This window comes from Pinus tabuliformis, chromosome 8, assembly GCF_031772625.1.
Source record: "Pinus tabuliformis cultivar Carrire ecotype Pingquan chromosome 8, CPIR1, whole genome shotgun sequence".
Lineage (NCBI taxonomy): Eukaryota > Viridiplantae > Streptophyta > Pinopsida > Pinales > Pinaceae > Pinus > Pinus tabuliformis.
Window position 1 is genome coordinate 1,056,469,444 of NC_142294.1, and position 19,194 is coordinate 1,056,488,637.

The following is a 19,194-nucleotide window of genomic DNA, read 5'->3' on the forward strand; positions in this document are numbered from 1 at the left end:
TGTTAACAAAGGTTTTAACCAGGGAGAAAATGAGTTTTTCCTAAGTTTCAATTGGTCTTAATTTATGATGATGAAGATGAGAAACAACTAGGTCCAAAGTGGAATCATTGTCCAATAAGTGAAGCTGTAGTGGAATTTCTATAATCAGTCTCCAAGTGGGAGATTGTTGGGTGTGGAGCCTGATTATCTTCCTTATTCAGAGGTCTTGTTTCAGCTAGGTGTATACCACTAGAAGACTATACAACCCTCCATGTGGGGGGGATTACCCCCCCTGATTGGGGGGTTCGTGGGCTAGTGGGCCCCTGACGGGGGTTCAGGGGTAGCCCCCACAAAGCTAAAAATAGATTAAAAATTGTCTTATAAAATATTGTAATTTCATATTCAATCTAGACCATTCATTAGGCGGATGGTATGACAATACAAGTTATGATATTTTAGGGTTTTTTTCCCTAGAAGGCAAACCTCATTTTATATGAAGGAATTGTATTGCGTTGTGTATTATTATTTTTGAGTGAGAAAGAGAGAGGATATTTTGTGAGAGCGAAGATTAAATTACATCATATCTGATGTAGGTTGTATCTCTTCTTTTTGCTGGATAATATAAAAGGAAATTCTGTTTGTTTCTTCATGGATATAGCCCAAATTGGGTGAACCATGTATATCTGTGTCTCTCTTTTTTTATGCGTTTCTATGTTTTTTGTTTCCGCAATATTGTATGTGTTTAATTGTTTCGTTAATTATTTTTTAACATGGACTTGATGACAACCTCATGAAAACACTAAGTCTTCTCCCCTCATTTGACATAAAGGGAGAAGGAAAAAAATAGGCTGAATGAAGTACTCCCCTTTTCATGCTCAAAATTATAAGACTAATATGTTGTTATGAACCAAAAACACAATTGCAAGAAATGACAATCGCCTTACATACTAACCATGCTTCCATTGAGACTATACTAGACCTTCTAGTGATATGCAAGTAAATACATGAATATCCATAAGTAGATATGACCACTCCTATAACCAATGAATCTATGATCCCACGTTGACATAAATCACCCAAAATAATGGGGTTTCATACATGGCATGACTTGATCCTAATAGCCCATACATGACTGAATTTTACAATATTTACAACATGGGTCTTTTCATGACTAATACACCAAAAAAATAATGGTTTTTACAAAGATTTTTCTCTTTTATGCAAACCCAAACAATGATATGAATTAAATACATGACATCCATGAGAAATGAGGATCTCCCTATCAACATGTGGATAACTTCTAATAATGATATCTCTGTAGTAAAACCATGATAATCACCAGGATTCACATAATCATCTGATAAAAACAACATAAATGACATAATGAGAACATGTACATCCTCATCATTTGGAAAAACTATATAGATAAGACAATGTAACATCAGTCTCTTCAATATCGTCAACCCGTGGTTGAATATGCAATGCATCCAAGAAGCATTAAGCAACAATAGTAGAAACATAATATTTTGCAATAAAGCTCTATTACAAACTCGTCTCCTTGACCTCATGCCATAAAGGTCAGCACATTCTCTCCATATATAGAAATAGCCACAATAAAAAAAAATATCAATTTCTTAGACCAAAACAACATATACAACAACATACTCTCTCCATGCATCAACAACATATGTGAAAGCAAAGAGGGCCTCCATCATCACAAGCCATTAAGTAGAATAGAACTGATTAACATGATATTGATTATCGACATCAAAAGTGAACATAGCATACATATCCTCCTCATCAAGTGCATCAAGAAGACTTATCAATAATAAGAGACCATCAATAACTTCATCACCTATACCCCAAGCAAAGACAACAACACACACACACACAAGTGTAAGAAGACTGATCACAACAACTATAACCATGGACTCATCATAAACCATAATGCAAGCAATGAACTATTGGAAACATAAAAGATTCTCCCGTTGAATTTGTGCCAATTCTTTATCACCACAGAGAATCATACGTGACTTTATAAGTCAAGAACCACGTACATACGTGACTTTCCTTCATAAGAAACACATACATAATATAAAATGTTGATTTTTACGTGCCCAGACATCGAAGTTGACAATCATCATAAATAACACAGAACCAATCTACTATCATTATAAACCCTGATCAAATTCATCCCAAAATATATATATGACTAGTTTCAAAGGTATCCATGTATATACACATTTGTTATGCATAAAACCCGCGTATAGATCTCAAATAATTGAATACCAAAACTTACTCTATGTCAAAATTTCTCTGCAGAAAACACAACCTGTGAGTACATATTGATACAAACTCATCAAGATGTTGAATCCATTCAAATCCTCTCTTCAACAAGTTTACAAAGATGCCAAAGGCTAAGCCAATAAATATTCTCATCAATCAGCAACAAAACAATTGTCATTTAAAAACTCTCATACATCACAATGACAACAATCAATCAAAAGCAACAAGCATCTAAATTAATCAAATCACATTACGTTAGATAATATGCATGACTATTCTGAAGTAGATTTGCATATGTATGGGTATTCAAGAATACAATCTGCATACAGATCACAACACATCAATCCTTAGACACATCAAACCCTCTCCACAAGCATTATTTTTGCCTTGCATAAAAACTCTGCGAAAACATAGATCTCTGCACATACATCCAAATCACTGTTCTATTATAACCACAAATCTTGCATTGTTACAATTTAAACATTTTGCAATAAGTAAATCAATCAATCATATCTTTCAACACATCTTTAGATTTCTCAGATCTGAGTCTTCTCCTTACTCCTTGGTGCACACCTGAGCCTGATCATATCACACATGAATACTCCATTACATTGCACACCCAACTCCTTGATCTCCTTCTCCTTTAATAACTTTTTTCCTTGTCAATTCCACAATCAAATCCTTTGGTAATTGTTGTCGGTAATTGTTGATGGGATCAAATAGATGTTAGCGTCCCAATAATGTGGGCTATTACCATGGTAAAAGCTCATGATTTTCAATTTTTCATTAGTAGAGTTATGTACGTGAATTTTTTTCATTAGACTTGCATATGTATGTGATTATTCTTCAAAAGAGTCACGTATACTTTTCAAAATTCACATTTTTCATCCATCTTGTGACTAAGTTGTCAATACTCTTACTTATCCTATGCAATTCCTGTACCATCATTCATATCATCAACAAAAAATCTATAACGCATCATATTATAACCAAGTTGACATCAAGGACACATTGTCATACAGGTTTCCAACAAGGACAACACATCATATTATAACAAGGTTGACATCAAGGACATATTTGACATGTAGGCTGCCATCAAGGATAAGATATTAGTGATAATTCCAAATTTAGTAAATTTTTATTATTTTTTTAATCTTGTTCTGAGATGTATCATTAATTAATTGTTCTGACGCTTATGCATTTACCAACCATTTAATTTATATGGCTGAGCTAGTATATTCACTAAATAGAAAGAACAATGTTAGCTACAATAACACACACACACACATACACACTTCATTAGTTTTAACTAAAAGCATTATAAAACATCAATAATCTAGCTCAATTATTTGTTTCTTGATTAATATTATAACAAGGAGATATGTATAATTCTTTTTATGCTTAACATAAATTGACATGTAACACAAAAAATTTATTAGTAATAAAATATTTCAATTTTAGTCTTAATAAAATATTTCAATGTCTATATTAAATTAAATAACATAGTTTCATATCTTTTTATAAAAATAGATAGTAATTAAAGTGAAAAAAAATACTTTAATAAAATATTTATATATTCATATTATCTAATATATTTCAAAATCAATTTCATATTTATATTAGTAAAAATAAAGTGTTTAAAAAATTGTTTTAATTTCTACTTCAAATACAATAATTTTATATCAATTTATCTATGAAATAATTGAAGATAACAAGTTTCAATTACTTCTTTCCAACTGGGAGATGTAATTAATTAATTCAAGTCATAATATTATATACATGGAATTTAAAAATATTATTAATGAGAATAATTTTATTATTAACCATAAATAAAAGATTTCACTTTTTTAGAATACAAAAATAAAACATTTTAATTTGGATGGTGTAGATAATAAATAAAATATTTCCATGCATTAAAAAATGCACTTTAAATAATGAAAAATTACAATTTCACTAAACATTTTGTTGTCGATTGATGTGTTGCTTAAAATGAAATATATGTCTCATGCCTTCCATGGTCAACATTAAGTTGATATATATATATATATATATATATATATATATATATATATATATATATATATATATATATATAGATATATATATATATAATTTCTCATCCAAAAATAGTAATAAAAAATATTACAAGCAATAAAATAAACATTTAAAAGAATAATGGTAATATATCTATATCTATATATATAATTTGTCCTCCAAAAATGGTAATAAAAAATATTATGTTGTATATAAAAGAACTTATATTTTACATGTTTTTATACCTAGTGTGAGATAACTATTTTGAAAAATCATCTGGTTAAGCAAGTTTGAATTTGAATGACAAGTTGAATTTTTAAAGTAGTTCTAAGGTTGCATTTTGTCCGACTCTCTGAACTCTACATAGAGCTAATTACATTAGACAACTAGAATAAGGTACCATAGCACAAGTGAACAATCAAAAGACAAAATTTGTCCAATGCCTTGAATTTTGCATCTGTTGGGAGTAAGCATATCAATATATTCATTAAGGAATTGGCCTGCAAAATTGTTATTGCTATTAGAAACCACTTTGCGATGGAATAGAGAAGAGGTTTTAAGTGCTTAACTTCTTCTAGACTAAGCTCCAAGGTGAACTAGCAGAAGCACTGCTCTTTTGTTTGGAAAAAGTGATTAGTTTTTGGAATTCCCGTTGTAGATGGGAATAGTGTTTTTGAAGCTCCATGAGTTGTAGCTTGACCTTTTCCAAATCATACATGATTATTTTCATGTCCAACCCTTCTTCCACCTAGAATGATTCCTTTGTTATAGCGGCTAGACGGTTGTTGTTTTTCTCGAAAATATTATAATCAGTCTTTTTGGGACTCAAAGTGAAGATGAAGAAGATAACTTGCAGTACAGTTCTCATAAGAAGACGTTCACTTTGGGCCATGTGCAAGGAAGCATCAATTGAAATTTTTCGTCAATTCATTAGCTGACATTGCCTTTTTCTGACACAACCCAATTTTGGGGTCTGTGTATTCAGCATTCGGATGGATCAAATCCAAAGATCCTATGGGTTATGGGATCATATCTCTCTTGCCTTTCTTTGCAACAATTGAACTCACAGTTCCCTTCAATGCCCTACTAAACATAAGTACCATACCTCCATAATGCACAAGGTTTTTCCTCACTAGAGGTTGGGGGTTGGCCCCAACTTAAGGTGGAGGTCATACCCCTTTCTCTCTCCTCTATTTTTATTCACGTGCTAACTTGGTGCAGGGCCCAACTAACTGACTAGGTCCCTCCTTAGTTATAGGTTTGGTTGGTTGGTTCCTCTCCATGTGTTCTTTCCATATTTGAAGCCTAAAGGTTGACCAATGAGTCCACCACATTTCAATGAATCTTCCCTTCTTCACTTTGATTCCGTGGATCTCTCCTTTCTTCACCTCTACTAGTACTTATGAAAATGGATGTTTTTCCTCTGTGTAAAAATTCATAAGCTGCACCTCTCTTCCAAGAAGACCCGTGTTCAACCCCCTTTTTGATAATTCTCATATAAAGGCCTCATAGATCTAAACAATGCTTTGAATCAAACGTTGTGACAATTTTTATTCTGAAGGTTCTCCATTCAAACAAAATACAATGATAAAAATAATGGATAATATCTGGAATTATACAAACACACACATTTAACACATAGATACAAGAAATAAACATTATTTCATATTATGACTGTTGGGTGTGTGTTGTATTCTTTCGACCACTACCACGCATCCAGGGGGTCATAGGGGGGGAAATAAATCCCCCTATATGTTGCGTTGGGTGTAGCAGGGGGATCGCGGGGGGGTGGCTTCCCCCCCTCTTGAGGGGTTTGCAGGGGGGTGGTAGCCGCCCTGCACAAGGTCTAGGTAGTGCCCTGGGAAATTTTTTTTGGACCCTATATTAGGTGGGTGGACCTACCTATGGTTTTTTGCATGGATTTCACACATGGTTTTGGGCATGATGGTTTTCTATCCATGGTATTTTGTAGATTTGGTCAAGGGAACTACGATTATGTTCTAATCCAGGGTTAATGGATTGGGTTTTATGGATGCTTCGATGTGTATATATATGTATTGTAACATTGAAAAGAATATAACGAAAAATGAATTTGATAGTCTCGGTTTTGGGATCCAGGGGAAAATATCTGTGTATATCTGTTTTATGTTTTATGTTCGTGCCATTGTTTATTTTCTGTTTTTAGAATTTGTATGAAGGTAATTTCTATATGAGGTTGAAACCTACAATGAAACCACTGGCCTCATTTTCCTTACGACCTGTTGATGGTGCTCGACCCGCCAACATGTCAGGGGATCTCCATTTTAATAATTCCCAACTAGACCTCAGACCATTTGCTGTAGGAGTCTCAATAGTGGGTCATACAATATCGCCTTGACTACAGTTGCGCACATAGGAAAGTAAGATGTCCCTGTTGGTAGCAAGGGCATGACATGTGTAGCAAGCGAAGGAAGGTGCATGAACATTTTTAACACACAGAAAGTGGGGTGAGTGCACCCCTTGGAAACCTATGAAAGAACGTGGTTCGGAAGGGAACACATGAGCAAAGATGCATCACAAACTGGAAAGAAAGTTAGCTAACAATCCAAAGTGATGGTTAAACCAACAACACATTTCAGTAAGATTTATACATACTTATACGGAAAGAGTCCATACATGCATGTGTGAGCAAACAATACACATATCATTAGAGTAACCAAGATAGCTAAAATACAATAACAACATATGCATGAAACATGTTGTCTCTGTTATATTAAGAAGTAAATGTTCCAATCATATATTACAACCATGATGAACCACTAGTCCCGCTAATGAAGCCAAGGCTCGTTATAGTACTCTCCAAGCTTTCCCTAAGATACTCTTCTCAGAAGCTTGCCTGACCAAAAGCCTCTACAATGAGTTCTGAGGTACTATAAATAGCAAAGGGTGGGGTGACCCTTGACATTCCCCTTTGTGACTATTCACCTACCCTCATGACTCTTTAACTACTCTATGACTGTTACATTCAACTATTGACACTTGGACTTCCACTTGACAAGATGTTACATACAATCTGCACATGCACCCATGTGAGACAAAATAGGCTTGAGCAAGCCATGCAATCTATCACTAACACTTAGACAGTTTTGGTAAGACCAACTCTTCTACATCCTTGTAATGACCGACGGTGGTGAAATAATGCCAAGTCTTTTGTTCGTGATGGTGTCTGTGCGCTCAATGGTGACATCTTGCGGAAAGTGAACTCTTGCCTCCGTTGCATCCGTGTACACTGATATGGCTCCTGTGTCCAACTCATCTGATAACATGAACCTCATTGTCTTGAGTGCAACTGGACCAGCAACATACTGATGCATAGTGTCTTTGTAGATCTCCAAGTGTGTGTTGGTGACCATGCACATCAACTTGTCGAAATACATGTTCAACTCCAGTTAGACCTGCTTTTTGTCTTTGCTTCGGTGAGTGTGCAAAATGTGTGGGATCACATGCATGTGCATAATGACATCCATGCTCCTGAATACCCTTGCATGAGATTTACAACATTTCTCATCCTGTATGCTCCATGCTAGCTGCTCGATGGGTCCATAACCTGTATGGGTGCAGTTTCATCAGTATATGCATGTTGCACCTCCTGTTGTGCCTGTTCTCACTGCAACTCCTTCTATTGTCCGTGAAACTCCTTTTCTTCCTTAAGTTTCTGCTTCAACACTTGTAACTCCTTCTCTATTTCTCTCTATACCTTCGCGCAATCCTCTTGTTGTGCTTTTTCTCGTAGCTTCAATCTACAAAGTTTCTTTCATCACAAGTGGATCGGCTTGAGCTTGCAACTTTTATCTGCCACTGCGCTGTCAACAACCTTCCTCTTGCATTTGTCGCATGGAAGCAAAAAAACCAAAACAAAACACTACTCCTACTCCTAACCTAACGGTGCATGGGTCTACTTACGTAAAGAGATACTTCCAATGTAGACACCAGTGCATTGGTTGATCCATGTTTGTGAAGGCATGGTTCGCGAATAACATAGAAGTGCAAACCAACAAACATGAAATATATAACAATGAATACAAACACACTTTGGATTTAAGTGCGTCCACAGAAAAGAAGTGAGTGAAAGTGCATGACATACACCTTGTGGACTTTCCATGGTGCTATGCTATACTACATGCAAATGTTAAGTGTACACATTCTCTTGATCATGATATGTAGGCAAATGTGATAAAGGTAGACCAATTACGTTGCACAAGTGTGCTTCTTTTTTATGATTCCTCTAATGCATGAGCGATGCGATCATGTAGTTCAAGTGGAGGAAGCGAAATATGAGTATTAGATTGATCTTCAGTGCATACATATGAGCAATGAGGAGCCTTGGGTGTTTGGACAATTTCCTGATCATAAGTGAAACCAACCACAGGACAACGAGGGCCTAACATAACCATCAACTCGGGTTAAAGTGCCTTGATAGTCTGTAGGGTTTTAACTTCGTCGACATATAGATCATCATAGACCAGTGCCTTAGACATATTAACAACGATTGAATCAACATCGTGATCAGATGAAGAAGTAGAGAGATCACGACAACCAAGATCAGAAAATTCAGGATGTTTGTCGACATCCTCATGATTTGATGAATCACACAGAGGGGTAGATGAGAAGCAATAATGTTCACCCTCTGCGTTTTTGGAAAAAGAAGATGAAAAATCAAGTGGATTTTCAAGGAATGATTTTTCCTCTCCGTTGTCGGATGATGGACTAACATCCAGTGTGTTCTGTGAATGATCAACAATGGGTGCATCTGTAGACAAAGATACACATGCAAAATTAGGGATGGAAGAATCACCAAGGATGCCAGGGAAAAACAGAGGAGGTGCGGACAAAAGGAAATCATCCTTCACCACGGGTTTATGTTCAGGCCCCCATTCATACTTTTCATGAATGATAATGCAGGTTAGTTGTGTAACACTAACTCCATCGATGGCTTGATCCTCATTCACAACAGGTGTAGAGTTCAGAATGGAAGAACACAAGGCAATGCAATTCGGAGGATCAATAGAATGTGAAGACAGAGGTTGAGGTAAGACATGCATGTGACAACCCATGGGCTTCACAACCAAATCTGGGTGAAAATTGAGAGAAGTGATGTTGTGAGGATGTGATAGTTGATCATATGCGTGTGCATGTTCTCCCACATCACTCTGTGGTGGTGAAGCTTTTTGATGAGGCGATGATGGACAGTCACTTGTGACATCGACTGTGTCCATCTGTGATTGTGCAGCTTCATCACCGAAGTATGATAAGCGAGGTTTGAACTTCAAGTTCATATTGGGATGGAATGATTTTTTAAGGAAATATTCAAATTTTTCCATGAGATACTGGAATTTCATCTAACTTTTCAGAGCTTCAAACATGAAAAGATGAAAGCGCTCCGAAAAAACCATAGGTGATTCATGCGGGGCTTTCCATTCTTTTAACCATTTTTTATCAAGTGCTTCAGGATCAAAATGGTGAAAAAAAGATTCAATTAGATCGCTGAACTACTTGAAAAAGTGCACGGAGTTAAGAGGCAGTGTGCCACACCATTGCAATGGGTGGTCATGAAGTGTGTATGTGAGCAGTGAACAGACCTCTATTTCATTGAAATCTTCCATGCCCTCCATGAGTGCATGGAAGTCATCTAAGTGCTTAGGTCAGGCCACTTTGCCTTCACCATCATACGTGATTTGTGACAAGTGATCCCAAAACTCCCTCTCAATGTGAAAGATATGTTCGTTGGACAGACATTTCAGAGGGTGAACTATAACAAACTCCAAGATAGATGTGTGAAGACTCAAAACAGATGATTAGGACTCATCTTGTCATCCGGCCCTCCTTCTAGCACCAAAATTTCGACGGTGCTAAACCCATCAACATGCCAGGGGATCTCCCCGGTAAGAAGTCCCAACTAGATCTCAGTCCATTTGGTGTAGGAGTCCCAGCAGTGGGTTGTACGGTATCGCCTTGACTACAGTTGCCCACAAAGGCAAGTAAGATGTCCTTGTTGGTAGCAAGGGTGTGACATGTGCAACGAGCCAAGGAAGGTGCATGAACGATTCTAACACACGAAAAGTGGGCTGATTGCGCCCCTTGGAAACCTATGAAAGCACGCGGCTTGAAAGGGAAAACACAAGAAATATGCATCACAAAATGGAAAGCAAGTTATCTAATAATCCAAAGTGATGGTTAAACCAACAACACATTTCAGTAACATTCATACATACTTATATGGAAAGAGTCCATACATGCATGCATAAGAAAACAATACATATATCATTAGAGTAACCAAGATAGCTGAAATACAATAACAACATATGCATGAAACGTGATGGCTCTGTTATATTAAGAAGTGAAAGTTCCAATCATACAATACAACCATGACCAACCACTAGTCCCGACAGTGGAACGTTACAGTCACTATCGCCTGCTCCTCCAAAGAGATGCACTAGCTCTGCACTGTGGAGAAGCCAAGGCTCATTACAATACCATCCAAGCTTTCTCTGAGATACTCCTATCGGAAGCTTGGCTAACCAAAAGCCTTCACAATGAGTTATGGGGTACTATAAATAGCAAAGGGTGGGTTGACCCTTTACATTCCCCTTTGTGACTATTCACCTACCCTCATGACTCTTCAACTACTCTATTACTGTTACATTCAACTATCGACACTTGGAATTCCACTTGACAAGATGTTATATACAATCTACACATGTACCCATGTGAGACAAAATAGGGTTGAGAAAGCCATGCAAGCTATCAATAGCACTCGGATAGTTGTGTTAAGATGAACTCTTCGAAATCCTTGCGATGATCGACGATGGAGAACTGATGCTAAGCTTGGTCGTCCGTGCGTTCAATGGTGACATCCTAATGAAAGAAAACTCTTGCATCCATTGCACATGGGTAAACTAATATGGCTTCTCCAGCCAACTCGTATGATAACATGCACCTCATCGTCTTAAGTGTAGCTGGACCAACAACATACTCATGCATAGTGTTTGTGCAGATCTCCAAGTGTGTGCTAGTGACCATGCGCATCAACTTTTTGAAATACATGTTCATCTCCAGTCGGACCTGCTTTTTGTATTCGCTTCGATGAGTGTGCCAAATGGGTGGGATCGCATGCATGAGCACAATGACATCCATGCTCCTGAATACCTTTGCATGTGATCAAAAACACTACTCACCCTGTCTACTCCATGCCAACTATTGGATGGGTTCATAACCTGTATGGGCGCAGTTTCATCTGTCTGTGAATGTTGCGCTTCCTGCTGTGCTTGTTCTCGTTGCAACTCCTTCTACTATCTGTGAAACTCCTACTATTCCATGAGTTGCCGCTTCAACACCTATAACTCCTTCTCTGTTTCTCTCTCTACCTTTACACGATCCTCTTATCGTGCTTTCACCTCATAGCCTCAATCTCCAAAGCTTCTTTCATCACAAGTGGATTTGCTTGAGCTTGCAACTTTCTTCTGCCTTTGCGCTTTCAACAACCTTCCTCTTGCATTTGTCGCATGCAGGTATGTTATCTTCTACTGTTGCTGATGGTGTTGCTCGCTATGATGCTGCTGTTGTTTCATATTGATATCCTTGTCCATGAACAACTTGATGTCTTCATAAATAGGAAAGTTCATAGACACTTGATCGATTGCATCCCTAGTTGTGCTCTGAACGGTGTCTTTGACTCTGCTCTCCTTGAAGCCATTGTACCTATGCTGTTGAGAGGCAGGCAAACATATGTGATACCTGGAGACATAGCAACACTCCTCAAAAGCAACCTGTCAGTTGAAAACCAAAACAAACGAGAGGACTAACATGCAACATACATGTGTGACTGTTTGTGAAGATTGCACAATTTTCACCAGGAGGCTGGGAGACTGACTGCAAAAACTATGCAAGGCACAATCTAGGCTGTTGGGAGGCTGACTAGTTGCTGGAACTACTCAATGCACAGTCCAACCTAGGCTAATGAGGACTAAAGCTGCGCAATGCACAATATTAGTCAGCAGTGACATGAAAAACAACAAACTACATTGTGTAGTTTCTGGGGCTAGCAAGGCACTGCCTCCCAGAATTATGCAATGCAAGCCTAGAGGTTAGTGTCAGGCTAGACTTACACAATTTCTGGAGGAAAGGCAGAGCCTTCACTTCCAGAAATGCACAATGCTAGCTGGGCAAGGCAAGGTCCAAGCTAAGATAACTCAATCCTACCGAGGGGCGACTGAAAACATGAGAAGTCTGAATGCATGGTGATACTGAGTGTAAACATGAGTGAATGATCATGCGTGCAAAAAATAAGTGAACGATTCAAAGAAGGAGAAAACATGAATGTGTGTGAAGTGAGTCACTGTAGCAACGAATGTTAGTGCAAAAATAGTGTCATGCATGCGACAACAGTGAGATGTGAACGAAAACTGAAACAGTGCTTCTACAAGCTAACATACATTAAAATGACAACAAGCACTCATTGAAATCAAGAAGACAACACTCACACAAAGTGAAACACAAAAAGCGACAGAAACATAGCGCAAGACATGAAAAGCAGACTTATCCTGAAACAGCTAAGCTGAAAGTTCCAAAGAGTCCTCGATGCAATGTGGGATGTCACAGCTGCAAGGTCGATGTGAGGAATGAGATCTGAAGCATCTGGTTCATGAGTTTTGATAAGATCGAGGTTATGATGTGCATGCTACAAATCTAGGAAAAAGAGACATTTGGCAATATGTTTCCAAAATGAGCTTTGCATGCAACCTCCAGCTACTAAAAATAGATATGATCCCTAGATCTAGGGATGCCTTTTGCATGCTGCCTTTTTCTATTTCAGGAAGAGAAACCCATGCATGCAAATCAATTTTTCTCGGCCTTGAAGGGAACTAGTCAACTTGAAGGCACATGCAACAGCCTGCTTGACTAAGAGAGGGATTTGCGCAATTTCTGAGAGGAACTGGGCTAGTTGTTCTAGAGGGACTGCATAATTTCTGGGAGGAGCAGGTGACTGCTGCCCATAATCATGAAATTTCTGGACTGAGCTGCAGTGTTGGGCCAGATTGCGCAATTTTCCCAAGGAAGATTGTTTGATTGTATTGCGCAATTTCTGAGCCCAGCAAGTTGGCCAAAAAATTTGTGCAATTTCTGTACGGAAGGCTGGTTTCCCTCTAGAATTGCACAATTTTCTGAGGGAGTTGCTTAACCAAAAACTAGCCCAAGTCTGGAATGGAAGCTTGTGAGGGGATAGAAGCAAACTAACATGCATAGGTTCACAAGCTACTAAAAAACCAAAGAAGCCTATGTACTTGACAGTGTAAGACATGCTGCTAGGATGGTTGGTAGGGAGGCTCCAAAACGAAGCTAAGGAAAAATTTTGGAGGGTGGTTGTAGCTACTACAACACGACCTCTCTGACTAATTTTTCACATCATACTGGGCGACCCTTTTAGCCTGATATTACATTGATTGACCTCCTTGACATATTTGTAGGTTGACTACTTATCGCAAAACAAAATGAAATGAAACCTTAACCTATCACGAGGATCCACATCTCTTGCCACATAATCACCTTCTAGATGTTAATTTGGTATCTTAGTGACAAATTCCAATCATGGGACTAGATACCTCTCTCTGAGAGGATCAATTTTGACTTTTGAAGCACCTGATTTGGACAGGAGAAAGTGTATTTTTGAAGTGAATCCCACATGTGCACAAAAAGACAGGTCGACCCTAAAATGAAATTGGACACCCTTATAAGCGTATAAATACAAGTCAAGTGACCCTCATTAGGACATCATCATTGATCATATTATTCTAATCTCTTCTTTGGATTGGTTTGCATAGTTTTGAAGTGGGTTTATGGAATTTGGTTCGTACAGGTTCAAAATTGCATGCTCTGAAGCTCACATGTATGATTAGTGTTTTTGGTTTCTAACTGTAGGGTTGACACATGAAATTTTCGGGTGCAATTGCATGCACATAGGCCTATTTGTGTGGCCAAAAAGCTCCAATCACACTCATGACTCTCCCTCCATGTGGCTGGTGTTAGAGTCGGTCTAGTAGCCCTCCATCAGCGATCAAAGCTCTTTGCATTTGCATAAGTAGGTGTCTCATCAGTGTCATCTTATTGCATTCCATTAGGCATGCCATAACCCTGATGGAGGAGCTGGTGTCTTTATTCCCCTCTTGGCACTGCTGGATCAAGTTGTTTCAGTCAATAAACTATATCAAAGTTGCTTGTTTTGTCTTGAGGTCAAAAGTCTTAGGTCTATGGTTTAGGTCCAGTTTGTCTTCAAGGTCATGTCTCTAAAAGTCAATAAATGCCCAGCAGGCCAGAGGGATGATTATCAAAGTGTTTCTTTAAAAGATTTCATCTTGTACAGTTAATTTTTACCTTGGATTTAAAAACCCTATTTTTAAAGCCAAGGTCATTTCTCAAAATTTTCTAAAAATTGTAAAAATTCAAAATTCTTTGAAAGGCAACACGCAACCCTGGTCCCCTTTGCCAAGACTCTTCAGAAGCTATTCCTACAAAAATTATCAAGGAAAAACATCAATTCAACCAATTTCAGGACAAAAGGAAACCAAAAAGTCAGCAGCATTCAAAGTTTAAAAAGTGTCATGAAAAACATTAGAAAGAGGGTTTTGACATGAAATTAATTCAAAACAAGGCTATAAAGTCTTTCTCTCCCTCCATTAAGCTTCATTGTGCCTTCAAGCAATAGAGCAAATCGTTTTCAAGAGCATTTGGGTGAATTTGGTGAAGTGTGAAGGCGTGCGACCCGTCGAGACTGGCGCGCGACCCGTCAGGCGAGCGCGACCCATCAGGGCACCTCCGCCAGTGTAAATCTTATACGGGCGCGACCCTTTGAGTGTGCGCGACCTGTTGGGCAGTGCACGCGACCCATCAGGGTTTCCTCCACAGAAAATTACCAGCAAGCTGCCAAGCGACCACAAATTGTTCAAGCTTGTCAGGTAGGCCTTCAATCATATAAATTATGGTTTGCTAAAGCTTGAGAAGATCATGATAATATTTTAAAAGCCTTCATTTGCAAGTAAAGTCTCCATGTGCTTTTGCTTGAAAATATCAAAGTTGCTAGGGTTTGTTTTGTTGTTTTAAGGTATTCCTTTTCATTCCTATTGTTCCTACATTTTCCCACCTCCCATTTCTTACTCCCTTATCACTGTTATTTAATTTCCCTACCAAAAATATTAAGAAATAAAAAATCAAACCCTAAACCCTACCTCCCATAACATCCTTGCAAATGAAATTGTATGATGATGTATATGTCATAATTCTTCCCCTAAACTCCCTGTTTCATATATTTTTCCCAACTTCCCTTCCAAGTCTCCCTTCCCTAACATTTCCCTTGTGCTACTTGTCCCCTTGAAACAACATTTAAAAACAGTTAAAACAACAGATTTCAAAGCAGAAGCAGCAGTGCATTTCAGCCACTTTGCTCCTGAAACCATGTCAGAAACCGAAACCGATTATGAGCAAAGTGATGAACATGAGTCAGCTTCAGAGTTTGAGGTACATAGGAGGCCTCACAGGGGTGGTAAGAGCAGTCACCATAAGAGAGAGGAGCCAACCTCTTTGACCGATTTGCAGGCCTGTCCAATTGCAGTCACATGTTTCCGTTATCTGTCATGTTATGAGTTTCACGAGAGGATCTCTTAGATTCAGCATCACAGGGAGTTGGCTCGCTTGTTTGTTTTTCATTTGCATGATGGGCATGTGAACCTTGCAGGGGTGGATTTTACATTGACACCTGAGATGATTGCTCAAGCAACAGGGATACCAAATGTTGGATAAATGTGGAACAAGCGCAAAATATTGGACAGTTTTCAGTATGAGCCTTACATTAAACCTACATTTATGAGACAAGTGACGGGTGTATTTGCTTTCAGATTTTTGAGGAATGAGTATGCTCCCTTGATGAGGCTTATCATGCGCTATTTCACCTGTGAGGGCAAATTTTCACATGTGTATTCATACCATATTCGCTTGTTGATGCATTTCACACGGGTTCGGATGATGAACATCCCTGTTTTCTTGTGCTAGAATATTGAGAGGATGGTGCCCTTGATGCAGAGGAAGAGCCCAGCACAACAATATAGGAGCCTCTATCATTATGGTTTGATTCAGCTTGTGGTCATACATCAGTTGGCTCAGCATGGCATCCCATGGGAGGAGTTTATCTCTCATGAGTTTTTCACAGCACCACTACCACATCCTGAGATTGTTCATGAGGAGGGAGGACCATCACAGCAGCATGATATCCCTGAGATTAGACATGTCAGCTCTCCTCCATTGGTCACTTATCAGAGAGGCCACAGGGCCTTATTTGCAGCAGCTCGGCGAGTATTTTCTCCACATCAGGTGGAAGGGGTCTCGCCTTCTTCATCAGCACCACGAGTGTTATCTCCACACCAGGTGGAAGGGGCCTCGTCTCCGACAGCAGCACAGGTATCAGAGAAGGGCAAACAACCCAGGATTGATGAGGGGCCATCAGCTGTTCCAGACATAGAGGTTGTTGATCTTGATATCAGTTCTCCTAGCCTAGAGTCAAAGGAGATCATTCAGCACCTAAGAGCTGAAAATGATTCATTGCAGCGAAGATTGGAAGGGGCACAATGGACGATCACATATTTAGAGCAGCGCAACAAGCAGTTGGAGGATGAGCACACTCTTGATGAGTTGCGGAGGATTCATGAGGACCGCAACTTGGCTCGAAAGAGACCCGGCGATTTGGTACCCGTTGAGCGAGAGGCTATGCTTCTCCAGGTCAATGCTCATTTGGAGAGGTTGCTGGCCAAGGCCAACCAAGATAAGGACTTGCTCAGGAACATGAAAAATCATTATTGGGCGCGGATGCACGTATGCAAGGCAAGAATGAAAGTGCTCCAAAGACGGTTGGCCAAAGCACAAAAACGAGGGAAAAGGCCCGACCCCATCCACATCTTGGCTGAGGCTTCTTTGAAGGAGAATGATATTAAATAACTCAACTCCAGCACAATTTTCAAAAAAAATTGAGCATTTTGGGTCATTTGTGATTTTTCTGGCAAAAAACAGGTTTTCTTCACCGATGGGTCGCGCGCCGCGCGCGACCCTTTCGTTTGGCAACTCCATTTTGGAAAAACTCAGAATTTATGGATTTTTCATGGAAATTTACACTTGCTCAGCCATTACCAAGAAATTTCACCAAGTTTTGGGCCTCCAGAAAGTCAAAAAACAAGCAAAAAATGACTTTTTGCCACATTTTTGACACACAACAAGCAGTCTTGGGAGATTGCAATTTTGGAGGGGAAAATGACAACCAAATTCAGAAATTCCACTTGGGTTGGAAATTAGACATCCAGAAATTTCCAACAAGCCCAATTTTGCCTCATTTGGACACCTGGAAGTGCCTCAAAAGTGCCTCCAAAGGCGCGCGACCCATCCAGGAATTGCGCGCGACCCATCAGGCAGTTTGCAGAGGAATTCAACCTACAGCTCAGCAAAACGCAGTTTTGACTGGATTTGACTTTTTGGAGTTGATTTTCATCCTCCTTGTTGTAAATTATGTAATTTTATGATGTTTAGAAGATTCATTCATAAGATAGGCAAAATTTAATGAATGAATTGGTTTTCTAGCTTATAGAGGCAAGTTGTTTTGATTGCCTAGTTTTCAGTGCTTAGTTTAGAATTGGTTGAAACAGCTCCTAGGATAGTGAGCTCGACCCCTAGAGGTAGGGAAAGATGTTAGATGGCCTATATTATGTACTTTCTTGCTCATTTTCATGGTTGGACTCTTGAGGGAGAAGCTCTTATTGTATTACTCACTGTATCTCTGCAATTTTTGGCAAAGGAAGACCAGGGTTTTGCAGTCCTTTTTGGGATTCTTGTGGTCACATGTATTGATGGTGTGTTTTTCTTTGTACTTTTAAGTGTGTTATGTGAATCATTTCTTTACTTTTCCTTCTGCAAATTAGGCAAATGAAGTGTTAAAGTAGAATTCATGACTGTCATGCTCTGCTTTTAAGTTTGCTTAATATCAATGTTTTCAACTGTTTAAGGGGAATTCAAGGTTATTGCTTGCTCTCCTTAACTCCTCACTGGTCATTCTCATCCATCCACCTCTATCAAAGGCATCAATACTGTCTCCTACCTCGCCCCAAAGAACCCCCTGCAAAAACTGTGTCCAATCCCCGCACCTGAAATTGTCATTCCCCAATTTTCCACCAAAACATTAAAAATCCCAAATTAAACCTCTTGATCAGTTTACTAGCCTAAAATCAGTGTTTCCCTATTGGTCATCTCGCCCATTGAAGATCTTTACTGAGATAGACCGGAGAGAGCCCTCTCCTGCCCCGTAGGGCTAGCTACGAGGCTAAGTGGTTTGATGTTGCCTTGGAGTTTGCCTTTCTCAGCCTGAGGTGAAATTTCAAGCACTAACATATTGGCGACCATACTGGGGAAGAACAACTTGTCTGTTGATTGATGTGTTTGCTTCATAAGTCTTAGACGGAGCCTGAAGTTACGCCAGGTAGCCTTCGAAACGCTTTTGGTTTGCATAAGCGGAAGTAGATAAACGCTTCTTCAGTCAATCTCCGTGAGCTTGTGAATACAACACTTCAATTGCATTTTACCCCAGTTCGTTTGTAAACTCTGAACTTTTGGATGATTAGTTAAGAGTTTTCACATGCTGATTAGTTATTTGTTCCTTGATTTCCAAACTGGCTTCCAATTCTGGTCGTATATTCAAATCTCATTCATGTCCAGCTATTTTTGAGTATCTTGAAGACATTGATTTTGACGAAAATTTTGAGTTGTCTTTGTTCAAAACCAAATCTGAAAGTACACTTGATTCTCTAGTTCCTAACCCTGATTTCGCAGCTG